Source organism: Aphelocoma coerulescens, chromosome 7, assembly GCF_041296385.1.
Source record: "Aphelocoma coerulescens isolate FSJ_1873_10779 chromosome 7, UR_Acoe_1.0, whole genome shotgun sequence".
NCBI classification, from domain to species: domain Eukaryota; kingdom Metazoa; phylum Chordata; class Aves; order Passeriformes; family Corvidae; genus Aphelocoma; species Aphelocoma coerulescens.
The window spans coordinates 9,510,436-9,524,983 of NC_091021.1; the positions used below are offsets into that span (position 1 = coordinate 9,510,436).

At 38.3% G+C, this 14,548-nt stretch overlaps 1 long non-coding RNA gene across 1 annotated transcript in view; it reads right to left on the minus strand.

Annotated features, from left to right (window-relative positions):
- The window catches only part of LOC138113565 (uncharacterized), a 37,071-nt gene extending 22,729 nt beyond the window's left edge, over window positions 1-14,342 (minus strand). Inside the window, exon 1 of the long non-coding RNA XR_011152234.1 lies at window positions 14,227-14,342. This is a non-coding gene — a long non-coding RNA (uncharacterized lncRNA). The remainder of the gene's footprint in view (window positions 1-14,226) is intronic.
- Window positions 14,343-14,548: the final 206 nt, after the last annotated feature.

Genomic DNA, 14,548 nt, shown 5'->3' on the forward strand with positions numbered 1-14,548 from the left:
AAACAAAGAGGAGGTCAATACTCACATTGAAGGAAAATATACATTCATCTGAAAACAGGAAGCCCAGAGGCCAAATATTTGCCTTAATTTATTTATCCTTTGTAACTCCTTGAGATTCCACTGGTGTACATGAACATTAAAAAAAAACCAGAACTTGTATAGTTTATATAATTAGTTAATTGCCCAGCCTAGTGTAGCATATGATCTCAGTGTTAACTATCTTGGAAATTCGACAAATGAGAAGAACTACTTCAGGAACGAAATAAAGACGTGCTCTCTCCTGCTATGTAGAGTCTTTTTCAGTGGAGCATGTTCTTGAAGAGATTATCTATGATTAAGTCTCCAACAGATAAGTTGTGTAAAATGGACTGGATGACCTATAGATATCCCTTCCAAACTATATTATTCTACAATTCTATAAAGGATGGCATGACAAAATCCCATGTTACGTGCTCGTAAGCAGAGTCCAGTAGCTGAGTAAAGACTCATTCAGTGGCTCCACAACAAGAATTAATTTAAATTAGAAGCAAAATGCAGTAGATTTATTCTTTTTTTCCTTATTTTTCAAATTCTCCCTGTATTGAAAATCTTTTCTAGGAACAGAAGTCTCATTTTGTATAGAACAAACACTGTACTTACTGAGATTTGAGTCACAGCATCACAGAATAGTCTGAGTTGGAAGGGACCCAGAAAGATCCCGGAGTCCAACTTGAGTCGTTATTTTCCTTGCAATTTAATATGACCTAAATATGTAGTCTACAATGACAAACACATTACAAGTGAGCAGTAGGTGACATTTTTATCACATCTGACATGAAACATTTTATCGGAATCTGTTCTGGGTACTATATAAATTAAATATGCTTTCATTTAGCATATTGCACTGGAAAAAACCTCATATGGTGTGTTTAAGAGGCAACCTTTAACATATCAATATGCCTAAAATACATTTCCTAGGGAGATAATCTTTGCTGGAAAGAAGTAGACACTGCACAGTTGGGGAAAACAGGCTAGAGTTTTTCAGAAATTTTTTAATTTAATTCATTAGAAATGAAAGTGTTCATACACTATTAGACTGCTGCTGCACTGGAAAAAACATGTAGCTTTTAATGAAAATGCTAATAAAATAAGAAAAAATTAATTTATACAGAACAGAGATGATTAAAAACCTGGCTTTTGATACATGATTTGATTGTGGTCATAGTTGGAATGCAAGGATGTCTCATGCAAAGGATTCAATTTCAGGTAACAGACTTTATCTTTATTTTCATCTTTGTGTGATGACAAAACATATCAGCTTCTTTGCTTTAATATTCACATTTTGGTCATGGGTGGTGGTCATACTGTCTCAGGCAAAGCCTACCACAGCATTACTTCTCAGGGAAAAAAGCCCAGCAAGAAAAAGGGGTCTAAACAATCTCACACTGTGCCTACAGCAATCGCATCTTCTAAGCTTTTATTGCTCTTTGTTTCACTAAAAACTCCCTTACACATTTCATCTGGATTATGGTTAGCCTTCCATCTTTGTCATTTTTGTGGGGGGAAGAGGAAAAGGACTGCAGAGGTTGACATTTTAATTTTTATCTGTCAAGAATGAAATCTTTGAATGAGCACACACTCTAACAGGACTGGGAGGACCTGAGATCTTCACACCAGAGTAAAGTGAAGAAGGAGGAATTGGAAAAAGTCTTTAGTGATCCACACTGAGGCAGAACTATATCTTACTCAGGTTAGTTGAGCATTTTGTTTTTGCATAAAATTAGTACATTCAAAAGTTTAGAAGAACAGAATAAATTATTACTGTGTTACTTAATGCTGATTGTATCAACATCTAGGCAGGTTCTCAATATCAGATAAACTTTTATTCCTCCATAGATCTCTAATAACTCTCCTCAAAAATACTTTTTTTAAAAAAGTGTTTATTCACAAGGTCAAGCTAGAAGTTAAGGTGAAACATCTTGCTGTTTTTACCTGGAGTGAGAAGGTATATTTAGACTGTAATTCAAGAATCCAGAACCACTGTCTCTTATGACTGTAGAGAAAGAATGAGGGTATTAACTTCCATATGCCAGTAGCATCTTTTATCAACATCTGTCTCTCTTCAGGGATTTGTTGAACTCTTAATAAAATGTATTTCTTACTTGAAAATTTATCTTTTTTTTTTTTTTTTTTTTTTTTTTTTTTTTTTTTTTACAATAAAAGCTGGATAAAAAAATAACACCATTATTTCTTTATTTTATAAAAACTGAATAGAATTGAAAAACTACCATTGGCCTTTTTTAAAAACTGATTGGGTAAAATGTGGAGAAAAATAGTGGTGACAAGTGTTTGCTGGAAGTGCTAAGAAAATAGCAAGGGAATTTCAGTGCTGGAATTAATCATGGAAGTGCACCACAACACAGTAATCAGACTTCTTAGAAGCCTAACTGTATTCAGAGTAATTAGTCCATTAAAAAATGCTAAAAAACTCTAGATTTTCAGATTTACTGGGTAATACTCCAAATTATACCTACCATTGTGATTAAAACCCCCAAAAAATGATTGCCCTGTCTCATGAAAGTAATACTTGTGAGCCAATAACTATCTCCAAATAGTCTGGCTCTAAGTTTGACATAGTTCCATCATAACTCATGAACAGGTGGAACCAGTAAAAAACCCTGTGCATAGAGATACTAGACTAAGATGTGCTTTATATATTTCATTTACAAGCAAAGATCATATGAAATAATTTAAAAATAATTAGGATTACCAGCATCAGCAATGAGTTCATGAGAAATGTCTTATGGCAGGGATATTTGGGAAAGTCCCATTTTGGTACATCTGTTGCTTATATCTCACTTCAACAAATGCTTTACAGAAAACTTGGCAAAGGGAAGAAATCCTTAAACATGATAATAGTTGATCTAGCATGTTTTGGTTACTCACAGTCTGTAACAAGTACTAGGAACAATAAAACTTAATTGTAAATGCTATGAAAATAACCCTTTCCTCACCTTAAGTCAGGATTTCTGGGAAGTACAATAGTCAATGCTTTTTAAAGAAAAGTTGCTGCAATTTTGATTCTTTAAGGATAAGAAAGAAGTGCTCGAGTCAGTTATTTCTGGAGGAGTTAGTAATGACATAAGGCAGCAATATAATTGTAAATAAATTGCTCTATATTCTTGCATAAAATTATGTTATCATACATCTATAAATCAAGTGCAGTCTGCCTGTGATCTATTTCAACACTAGGAAATAGGAGAGATTTTATATTAGTTTATTGGAAAAGCTTAGTGATTTGGTCAAACTCAGTTTAGTGAGCAAATTTAGTGATTTGATGAAGTTGCTTATTGATGAAGAAATGAAGAGTCAGACAGACAATCATTCATTCCTCCAAAATGAAAGGTTTCCAAATCCTTGCTAAATTGTATTTCTGATTACCTGAGGAGAGGGAGGAGTTATGGCCATGTCTCCAGCTCTGTAATCATTCGGTCAGTTTTAGCAGAATGGGTGTTGAAAGGAATAGTCCAGGACTCATACTGTAGCTGGCAGAAGTGCCAAAAGGAGACTCCCTCCACCAAGGGCCACCAGGCTTCAGTACTTTATTTCTCTACACTGGCAGAGAATTGGGCAGAGCTCCACTGACCTCTGTTTGTAGAGAAATGTAATTTCAACACAGTGGATGGAAAAGTGTCTGTATAAAACTCTCCTGTGAAGCAGCCTTAAAGGAAAGAGCTATATTTCTTTGAAGAATATTAATAAGTCTCACTATTTTTCCAAATTAAAAAGAACCTTTAAAATTGTGCAATCCTTCTGACAAGATACAGAAAATCCTGCATCTCACAAAAGTGGATAAACCATATACTGCATTAAGGGGTTTAAGATCTTCAAATCAAGATAATCTAATCATCACTCATTCTATTTAGTCCTTGATATTTAGTAACATTGATCAGGATGGTAACTTCACTAGAATACCACAAAGTGCTTAGTCAGCTAATCAATTGTATCACTTGTAGGGTAATTGCTACAAGGTGTCCAGAAAAACCAGAACTTTGTTATTATCACTTCAAGCAGCTGCACAGTTTGGCAGATCTACCTGGTAGCTTGCAAACAAATTTGCAAATAAAGCTTCAAAAAGCAGTTAACATTCCTCAAGTAGGTCTCTGCCAGCCCCTGCATCTCAAACTGCAACTGTGGCTCAAGGTAGGAAATCCAATCTGAAGTAACAAAAGTATGTGGACTGAAGGTAACTTCGTAGTAGTTTACCTTCTCTACAGTCTTTGAGAGAGAGAGATGTTCAGTAATTGAGAGCAGAAACCAAAGTTAGCTGTTCTGAGCAGCCTTGCACAGCAGTGCATGCTCCCTAGGTCAGGGTAGATTTTTCCAAATATCTCGCTTTGGTGCATCTCACCATTTCACTTCCAGCAGCAAGGCAATGGTAATTAAACAGATTTAGTCATCTTCTCTGGGTTCACACTACATCTTTATACTTAGTACAGCTTTATCATATATTTTAGAATAGATATCAAAAATGACCAAGGTAAAGCCACATTGACTGTCAGGGTGGAGTTTCAGCATTCCTTACAAGGAAGGACTTATTTTTCTTAGGTTGAAAGTATTCATGGAGCCACTGTATTAAAGTTTATGGAATTACACCAGAAATTAATTTGGTCTTCATTGCTCAGAGTGTAAACAATGGCATTATTATTTTGTTCAGACCTTTCTGGTCTTAATGAACTGATCAGATTATTCTATTCAGAGGTTTCACGATGATGAGGATCATTATGTATTGTCAAAAGATTCAGCACATAACATTCATAACACTGAAACTTTGCAGGAACATTCTAATGTTAAAGGTTGATAAATTAAGCAGCCTTGGAATTCTCATTAAGTTTGTCAAGCTGAATTGTCAGGTATTATGCCTTAGCTAATGGCTTGGGTGACCAACAGTCATTCACAACCAAGAGCATGGTTATCTTATTAAGGTAACTGAATAAGTGCTCAGAAAGGCACCAAAGAATAAAAAGCTGTTATAGTTTGGAGCGGGCTGCTCCATACTACAGAATGTAAATACTTCTAAAAAAGTTTCTTCTCTCTACTTGTAAAGAGACAGACACATTAAAGTGAGAAAATGTGTTTCCTATGACTAGTAAAAAGATGATCTTAATTCATTCTTGATCATGGCTAAGTGTGATTCATATTTCTTGTCTTCTCCTGCTTTCTGACACTGAACCTAGACGTAAAAACTCCATTACTGATTCACCATTTGTGGTAAATGATGAGCACCACACATTTTCTGCATTTCCCTCTTTTTCATGCAAAGCCAATCATCCTTCATGTCTGCTTTTAATGTTTTCCCGTCATTTTTATTTTGCTCCCCTCCACCTCCTTCTTTTGAAAAGGCATTTGTGGTTCATGACTCCCACTTCCATACACAACAGAAGTAATGAAAATCCTAAAGATATAGAAAGAGCCATAACAGCATTGCTGCTCTCTGGTCACCTTACAAAAGCCCTAAACCAGTTCCCAGCCCTGCTTAGCCTCCTCCAAGATACCCAGTCTGGTTTTATCAAGAACAGGTAAGAGACTGATAAATTATCTTTAACCCTCACTGTTAATGAAGTTGAAGAGAGAGGATCCTACTATTCATAATTATTTATCTGTGCACCATCACAGTTTTAAGTCTTATAAGCCTCTCACTGCATTCATTGATATTACTAATGATTTTTAACAGGTAATATTGTAACTTACTTTCCTAGATGTTGAAAGCCATTATACCATTTTGAGTGACAATCAATTTCCTTTTGAAGAGCTCTTCTACAAAAACATAAGTAACATTTTTAAGGTATACACATAATGAGGAAAAAGTGTGACAAACTTTTATCTTATTTTTTTTTCTCCTATGCATATGACTTTTCCCTGTAGGAATTAAACTGTGACAATGAGCCAGTTGCAGAGCAGTGTAAATCATCAAATGTCAGACTAACCTGACTTCTTTATTACGTGCATTCACCACTACGTACTTGGAGGTGCAAGGACCTCCTTCTGCTAAAGTAATTTTGTGTTAATTTTCACTCTGAAATTAATAAAACCAATTGTTCTGTTTATGGTTTTGGTGGATTGACAGTGTACATATAAGGTACAGAATGCCTTTTTCATGCTAAGTCTGTGATTTTTAGGTCTCACATTTCAAGAGTTGAAATGAACCCCTCTCCTTCCCTATTCCTCCATTACAACCCTATGGCTGCATATTGACACTCCACAACATTACAAAAATCACCCCAACACAAATTTTAAAAGTATTTCAAAATACTTGGTCTTCATCACATGACTGAAAACAGAAGGGACTTTTCTTTCAAAATTTTTCATTGTAGATTTCAAGTCTCCCTGGGCAGGTCTGACCTTCCTCCTGGTATTGTTTGTACCCTGCCTTAAAGGTGACACAACATGTGCTTTGGAACTGGGCTGTGTCGAGTTGCTTTGATGCATTTTCTGTATACTCCAGGACTGTTTAGTTAGTGCAGTGATGAAGGAACCATGACAATTTTGCAACAGATACATTCTGTAAGCATATTAATATTCAGATGAAAAAACAAGAGTCCCTTCCTTACAACATTCCTCAAGTACAGTCATTCTGTATGATGGTGTGGAGACACACTCTGGCTCTAAACTACAATCAAGCTTTTCAAAAGCTTTCCAAACTAGAGAAGGCACTGGGACTGGAGAATCTAGAATTGGGCAGAATACATAATTTGGAATACAATTTCTTTCCCCTCAGCACATACACACAAACAAACGTTTTTCAAAACAAAAATACCACAAAGGGATTTACAAAGGGATAGAAAACTCCTGCAATGCAAAGTCTCATTCATGCCCACGTTCATGGGATCAGAATAATTAAAAAACATTATTTCCAGTGACAATTACTTTGAACTTTATTAAATCTTATGATGAGCCCCTCCCTATCTGTTTCTCATAGGAGTGCTGGGAAGATTGCACAGTGCAATATCTTCAAACTCTCATCTCAGGAGCACAGCACACTGTCCCCATGGTGAGCTTAGAGACACATAAAAAAATTAAATTCACTGGATGTGAAATGCAGATTTTTCTGGCTAATGGCATAGCTGATCTTTAACACCTACAGTGCTGAGTGTATCCTGCATTAGCCCTTTCCTGTGGCACAGGTACATCTGCTGAGTGTTAAAATTCAATCCACAGAAAACTAAACCTTTGCAGGAATAGGCTGTAGGTGTCTCAAGTTGCAGGGACAGGACTCCCTTCTAAGGCTTTCCGTTGTATCCTGGCCTGAACTCTGAAAACATTTCAATATTCAGCTCAAATTCTGAAAACCAAACAAAAACAAAGGAAAAAAAAAAAAAAAAAACAACAAACCCCAAACCAAAAAACCAACCAAACAAGAAACCCCATGTAAACAAAAAAAAAAAACAACCCCAAACCGAAACCAAACCTTCAAGGAAAGAAAACAAAAATATCCCCCAAAACCCCATCATTAACCCTTTTAAAATGTACCCCCAAAGGCTTGTTTTTGCCATTAATAGCACAGATGCATTGTACAGAGATAGTAAGCCAACCTGAAACTTTTTGAATTACAGAAACATTAAAATTGCACTTTAACTAAAATAATCAAATGCATATTTCTTTGCAAACTAATTAACAGATTTTTCACCTGTCTGCTAAAATGAGACCTCTAATTTTCATAAAAATCTGTTAAAAATTTCTTGCTGTTTCAAGAAACTGGTCCAAGCTACTAATTATTTCAGAGACGTCTTTCTATGTAAATTATGAAACCGAGGAGGCCTTCTTCTTTCATCTTCTTAAACGAAGATGGTCCCCTAATGTTCACATCCCTTGGGAGTAGGCAACTTAAAATTTCACAATAAGACAGACATTGTTTAAGTATTGAGCGCGTTTCCTGATTACACTGCATTTCAAGATTTGGATGAGTACCAAATATTAAGACCTTTGTCTTCAGGACAGATTTGTGAAATCTCAATGAGTTTTTAAATCTGCAGATAACAAACCTTGTAGGGACTACAAATAAGCTAGAGGACAAGCTAGGAATTCAAATTAACTTGACAAGTAGGAAATCGGCTGAAAAACAAAGGATGTTTATTCAGTGGGGACAAAGGCAAGGTTCTGTACCTAAGCATGAATAATTAGCTCTGCAAATGTAGGACGTGGATCAAGTAGTTAGCAGCTCTACAGCAAAAGATATGAGATTTGTTGTGCATCAATGATGAACATGAGTCAACAATGTTACACTGTTGAGTAAAAGCCAAATACCCCCCTCAGACAGCTGGAAATGAGAGTCAAGATGCATCAGGCAATCTTTTCCCTCCAGGCAGGGCCAATAAAGCTTCAGCTGGAGCATGCCATGCAGCTCCTCACTTTGACTTCCAAGAAATATAGACTAACTGGAGAGAAGGAAACAGGGCACTGAAACAGCTACGGTTCATTACCTATGACAAAAGAAAAAAAAAGTATTTGGAATTGTTTAGCTGAAAGAGTAGAATATGGTGAATGCAATGATACCGAATGTAAGTATGCAAAACTTTTTTGTCAAACAGAAGTGAGAATGTATCTGTATCCCTGGTGTAGTAGATAAGACAAATTTACAGTTGCAATAATAAAGGTTCAATTTCCTCTCCAGAAAATAAGCCTCTATTCCAGCCCTTCACCCTCCCTATCCACACAAGTGAGATGGACATCTCCTCTAACCTGATATTTTTAATAGGTGAAGGAAACGACAGTAAGGAATAAAGAAGGTATAATAGATGCTACCATAGTACTTCTGAAAGCCCCTTCCAGTATTGTTTCTGTTAAAAACCTAGCACATACACACGCATACATGAACAGAGAGTAAGGGCAAAGAAAGCATGAGGAAAAATCTATTCTCCTGTAACTTTTCTCCAGTTTTCCTTAGCTGTGGTAGAAGCACACAAGAGGGATAGAACCAACTCAAGCATCTAACTATTATTTGGTATTAGGAGAAGGACATGTTCCTAGCTTCTCTAATTTGGGCTGACAGTCAGGTTTTCCATCTTCAGAAAAACACTGAAAAGTCCTATCTATCAAAGCACTGCTCATTCTCATCAGTTGGCTGCTGTTTTATTCCCAAGAACAGTGATTAGCATGCAGCCTTTTGAGTTAGGCAGGCCCATGCCTTTGGAGTACAGACAGAAGAAGGGAGTACTCCTCTGCTAAGACAACACTGTCATTGTCATTTCAGGAATTAGTTGACACAAAGGGAAGCCTTAGCTAAAACACTACAGTTACTCTGAACTAACAAAAAGGATGAGGCTGGGTCAGAAAAGAGTTCCTCTAACTTTTCTTTACAAAGAACCCATTCTCTGAGTTTTTTATTTGTGAGTCTGGTATTTCTAGGGGGATAGGCATGGGCATATGCATGTGTTTAGGGGCTTTTAAACCAACAATGAAAATATAGTGTCCAAGTTTTTTACACTCATCACACTACTTAATTCAGAGGTTTAAATTATGAACCAGATATTCTGATGCAAGGCTGAAACCCTGCAGAGATCATATAGATGGTGGAAGACAGTGAAATATGGGGATAAAGGGTAGAGTTCTACCATTGTATTTTGGGAAAAGTAGTTGCTTCCTAGGACTATAGCAAGTATTAAATGAAAAAGCCAGAAAGACACAGAACATTAGGAAACATTTAAAATCCAGACACCTGGGTCTTTCTCACAGTACATAAGCCATCTAGAAAAGGGTTTTCACTGCCTTGTGGAAGGTTCATTCCAAAGCAGAATCATGTCAGAGGTAAACATGTGTCATGGTTTGACACTGGTCCAACATCAGGCACCCACAAAAGCCGTTCACTCCCCCTCCCCTGCTAGAACTGGGCAGAGGAGGAAAAAAATTAACAATGGGTTCATGAATTGAGATAAGGATTGGGAGAAAACGCTTCAAGGGCAAAGCAGGCTCAACTTAAAGTTGCAAAGTGAATTTATTACTAACAGAATCAGAGGAGGATAATGAGAAGTAAAATAAGCCCTTAAAACACCCCCCGCCTCCCCAGTCCCTCCTTCCTTCCCGCTGATGGTGCAGGGAGACAGAGCACAGGGGTTTGGTCAGTCCATCACCAAGATTCTCTTCTGCTGCTCAGGGAGAGGAGTCTTCCCCTGTGAGACCGTGGGGTCCCTCCCACAGGAAACAGTTCTCCGTGAGCTTCCCTGGCATGGGTCCACTCGCAGGAGCAGCAGCCCCACCGCACCTGTTGCAGCGTGAGCCCCTCCCACGGGCACACAGCCCTCCCAAAACTGCTGTGCCGTGGGTCTTTCTTTCCATGAGGTGCAGTCCTCCAAGGACAGGCTGCTCCAGCCTGGAAGCAGGGCCCTCTCTCTCCACCAGGATTCCCACTGGATCACAGCCTCCTCCAGGCATCCACCCGCTCCAGCACGGGCACCTCCCCGAAAGGCTGCAGGTGGATCTCTGCATCCCCCGTAGATCTGATTTACCAAAATATGAATATCGATCTAGTATCAATATCCAACTGAGATGGACAAAAACTCTCTAACAGTTTAAAGTTAAATAGTGTATGTGTTGTTAGGCACCAGACAGCTGCGTGGAATAGCTTCCTAATACACAGTGTCAAAGTATGAACGGCTACAGAATCTACTTATCCACAAAAGTTATGAATATCCAAAATACAAATACATATTTATAACAATGACCCCTCCTATTCTCTGCTTCGTATGGAAATTAGCTGTAATGTCATTAAGCATGCATAGTATAGTTTTTAAATTGGGTCGGTGGTCATTATTAATTGAAGAGTGGTCTTGAAGATGAAGGAATAATGCTCTTCCTCACTTGAACTTTCCACCCCTCTGTGTTTTGACAATACAAATAGCCTCTTGGGGAATGACCAGTTTCTTCCTTATGACTTCTGAATAGTATCCAGATGGGAAAAATTAACAATTGTTTTAGATTTCTTTAGATCTCTATCTATCAGTGTTTTCTGGTCCTCATTATAAACACAACTAAGCAAATATAGAAAGACAGTTAATTAATTATCTTCAACTTAAAAGCTTGTTTCTAACTTAACTCTTAATTACTCTCAGGTAGACCTACTTCCTCTAATTCTAGCAAAATTTATCTTTAACTAAAATCTTAGAGTCTTAATATTTCCTTCAATATCTGTGTTTCAGATCCATGGGCTGCAGGGGCACAGCTGCTTCACCATGGTCTGCACCACGGCCTGCAGAGGAATCTGGGCTCCAGTGCCTGGAGCACCTCCTGCCCCTCCTTCTCCACTGACCTTGGGGTCTCCATGTTGTTTCCCTCACATGTTCTCCCCTCCTCCTCCTCCTCTTCTCTGGCTAGGAAAAAACTGTGTGCACTTTGTTTTGATTTTTCTTCTTAAATACATTGTCACAGAGGCATTCCCAACCTCTCTAACTGACTCAGCTTTAATCAGCAGCATTTCCATCTTCAGAGCCAGCAAGGATTGACCCTGCTGGACATGGTGGAAGCTTCCAGCAGCTTCTCACAGAAGTCACCTCTGTGGCCCCCTCGCCACCAAAAACAAGGCCATGCAAAACCAATGTAACATGGTAACTGACAGGTGAAACCAAACAGAAAGAAACCTTGAGAATTAAAATCAAAGGAAGCTTGGAGTTGTATTTATAAGCCAGAAATATACAGAGCTGCATTTCAACAGCAAGGGATTTTTGTGCACATATGGTCTGTGGCGCTGCAGCAGTATCTATATTTGCTATCACAGTTCAAAAAAAAACCAAACACCAAAACCACAAAACAGACATGTTATTGCTTTGAATCTAATCTTTCCCATCATCTAAATTCTATTCCTTGATGTAAACATACTGAGGGTATTTTGAGAAGAGAAATCACCACCCAAAATGGTCAAAAGCCTCATACAGCAAATGGGACAAGAAAATGAAAATATATATGCAACTCAAGTAAAAATAATGCCAGGCAGCAGCTACTGATCTTCCTATAATATTTTCTAGGTTTTAATGTTTTGTAAATTAAATTTCTGAAGGGAGTTTTTATGTGTAAACACGACAAGCAGTACTTAAGTAATCCATAAATGTACTGGCTCAAGAAACAGTTCTACCACATGGTGTTATTTAGAAATCTGTGAGGCTTCTAGAAATCCAAAATTTCACTCCACAAAAGAGCTTTAATTCCTGTTGCCCTGAATTTTCATAGTATCAAGTTTCAGAATTCTTACTGGCAAAACTTACAACACTGATTCAGACAAAATGCAATTTATTGTAGAGAAAACAGCTAGACAGATTAGCCTTTAGGATGTATTCTTCTCTTGATATATGTGCTTAATTCCTCTCAGCACTAAAGGGTATTATTTGCATGTTTCAGAACAGACTATATGCCTTTCAACTTTACTGTAATATGCAGGTTCCGTTTCAAAAATGAATGGGTGTTAAATGCAAGAGCATAGCACACAGTACTCAAGACTGTTTAATGATACAAATAACACAACTGCACCATGCCAGGAGGGTTCAAAGCATGGCTGAAGGAGATTTAAGTTAACAGCCCTCTCCATCAGATGGTTTCTAAGGCCACGAATATGTTTGGTTTTACTTTTATTTGCTGTGTTCAGCAAAGAGGACACCTCCTTTATCCCATGTGCCCAGCCAAGTCAGACTCCTGCAACAGGGCTTGCCAAAAAAATCACACAGTACAAAGAAATAAATTACATCAGGAACATCTCCATGCTTTAAAATGCCTATATCATTGTGGTAAATACATACAGTATTTACAATTTGCTTTGAAAAATTAGATTATGACCAGAAGCCAGTTTTTTACAGTGCTTCATATTGGTCACTGATTTTACTGAGCCTCGGACCAGTAACTCAACATTTATGTCTCAGACTTTGAGGCTAGCAGTTGGACTCCATCTTGCAGGTGTTTTCCAACTTTAATGATTCTACATTCTCTGATGGAAGTGAGGTTTAACTAGAGATTGTTCATTGTTTGCCAAGATCAGTAGAGAACATCACAAAAATGCAAATAATTTTCTTAGAGGTCATACAAATGCTGCGATAAAGAGTAGATCCAAAGTGGTGCCAGTATTAAATACAAGGTCAAATGCTTGCAGTAGCAGGCAGGAATAGATAGAGGAATGAAAGAAAATTTCAGATACCAGAATAGCTACTATTTTTTCAAGATACTGATCTGTTTTGACTTCAACACTGACTGCGGGGCAGAATCTAGCAAAATATTTTATTAAGTTAGTAAAATAAGTGGTTGGATGCAACCCCAAGTATGCTTATACCCATAGCACTCCATTGCTGATCAACAGAGATGTCTTAGAAAGTGACTCAGAGCAACTGAAGCAAACAGAAAAAATAAATTGCAATTTGACTACAGGTTCATTCAAATGCCTGGCACCGAGCAAACAGTCAAACTTCTGAAGAAACCTGCTTAAAACAAATAAAAAACCCCAAAGTGAGCAAACTTCCAGCCTCATCTCTTACTATGGTAACAATGAAGCAATAGGCTACACGTATCAGAGACTATATTCTGGTCCAGAAGTGATAAAAATTTAGAGGAACATGAAATATTTGCTAGAGATACACTCTTCTCAATTTTCTTAAATTGACTAACATGCTCTCAGCAGGCAGAGTGAAAGATAAAGTCAAGTCAAAACCTTTTCTGAATAATTTTAAAGACACCCTACTATCACAATAGAGAAACTAATACCAATATAGTTTTACATCCCATTTACATGTAGTTACAAATAGAAATGTATAAAAGACAACCCCAAACCCCTCAGGTGACAGGAATAATACTTTTGAAGTGTAAAAGAGTTTCATAACAATATCTGGGAGACAAAATATACAGACTTGGGTTTTTTCCTTCTTCAAGAAAAAAAAGAAAACTCATTTCAAAGCTTACAGGAAATTGAAGAAAACAAAAGAATCCTTGAACCAGTATTTCTTGCACTCAGGGGGAGTGGCAGCTCCTCCCCTGAGGGATGCCCAGGTTACATTTCTCCCCCTAACTGGTTGGCAGAGCAAAGGGAAAGACATACCCTTGTGTCATGAACAAACCCACTGATTTTTTCTGACAATGGAGATAGAGGTGGATAGCAAGGAAGACCTGCAAAGTTTAAAATAGCTTTCTCACCCCTTTACCCCAAGCTCTACTTCACTCCCAGCTCCTCTCCCTCCCTGGGCAGGGCAGGGGCACTGGGGTGAGGGCCGCACACAGCAGTACCTCTCTGCAGCTCCTTTCTCCACAGGCTTCTGCTCCAGCCCAGGCTTCTCCCCACAGGGCACAGCTCCCTCAGGATAAAACTGCTCCTGCACAGGCTCCAAGTCCCCACAGAGGAATCGCTGCTGTAACATTCCCTACTTATCCCCACCAGGTGCTCACAGGTGCTTTTCCTGCCCCCCTCACGGCCTGAGGGGCACAACTCAAACAGGTGGCGCCTGGGGCACCACGCCCAGGGCTGAGGGCTCGGCTGTGCTCGGGGGCAGCTGCAACAGGCTGGAATCAGCTGGAACCAGCTGGAAGAGGCTGGGACAGGCTGGATGTG